We start from the raw sequence: 1317 nt of genomic DNA on the forward strand, positions 1-1317 counted from the left end.
TGCCCCTTAAGCAGCCTCCTGCACTGCAGTGCCCCAAAGTGAAATAATTTCAGACATAGTGCCAGTCCTGTTAGCTTCTGTATATGGAATAGGGGAGGTATCATACTTCATCTTAGGCAGTCCTGAAATGAAGGATAAGCTAGACCTAGAACAATGGAAGAAGTACATTGTTAAATAAGTGGTTCTGTTGCCATCCAACAACAACAACAAAAAGTTTTTAAAAGTTTTTTAAAATCACAGACAAGGTGGTACTCATAAGTACCAGTGCCATTTCTGCAATATGGCAATCCAATTATTAATGATAACACTGTCTGGTGGAACAACTACAGTATGTTTTCCCAAACAAGAAGAGCTTGCACTTCTAGTGCCAGAAACTTTAAACTACTGTACTTCAAGAAAAAATTCAGTCTTAAATCAGATGAGTGACAAGTGCATATCTATCCCATCAGGCACACACTCCAAATTATCATGCCCAGAAATCCTAAAATACTGGCATTTTGAGACAAAGGCTCATCTTCTGCTGCACAGCATTCATGCTCATTTATCAACGTAAAGGAGGGAGTTTAAGGGAAGCAGGCTACTTTTCCTGATTATTAAAATTCCCAGTTGTTTTTCCTCACACCCTGCAAGTCCGAAAGAAGTTTCAAATCTACATTTGGGAAAGGATGGAGGCAGAATAAAGATGATAACTTGAAAACACCTTTTCGATGGGCTCCCCCCCCCCAATACACTGTTATTCCAAAATCTCACCAGCTCCTTTGTCAGGGGGTTAATTTAACAGTAAGACATGAGAGGGGGAAAAACATATTTTGAAGAGAGACTCCAGATATTAGTGTGGCTCTTTTGACTGCTTTCCACCTTTCAGTCATTTTCTCTTCTCTCCCCCCCCCCATACACTCCTCGTCTTCCCACCCCCCCTTAGTCTTCTCCCACTGTCACAGACAGAGGCTAATGGGATGTGTGGTCAAGATTTTGGGGGGATCCATCACTGCCTTTCTCGCTCCGCTAGAAATTAGCATGGACCCGATGCAGCAGCTGCCAGAACTGTCAGCCTTTCCTCTTCTCATCTTCATTAGAGCTTCCTGGTGCGCTGCTACCTGTCTTCCGCGGCTGCTCCTCGAGGCCGAGGCAGACCTGACAAAAGGGGCCGCCACGCCCTTCAAATGTCAACCCATGGCGGCGGTAAGAGCGGCGAAATGGAGGGCGGGAAGGGGAGAAAAAATGGCGCTCCGTGTAGAGACGCGGACGGCCTAAACACCGCCACATATATACACACACATAGCGCCTGGGCTGCTGCGGCCCATCCCCACAGAGGAA

Source organism: Pogona vitticeps, chromosome 4 (genome assembly GCF_051106095.1).
Source record: "Pogona vitticeps strain Pit_001003342236 chromosome 4, PviZW2.1, whole genome shotgun sequence".
NCBI lineage: Eukaryota > Metazoa > Chordata > Lepidosauria > Squamata > Agamidae > Pogona > Pogona vitticeps.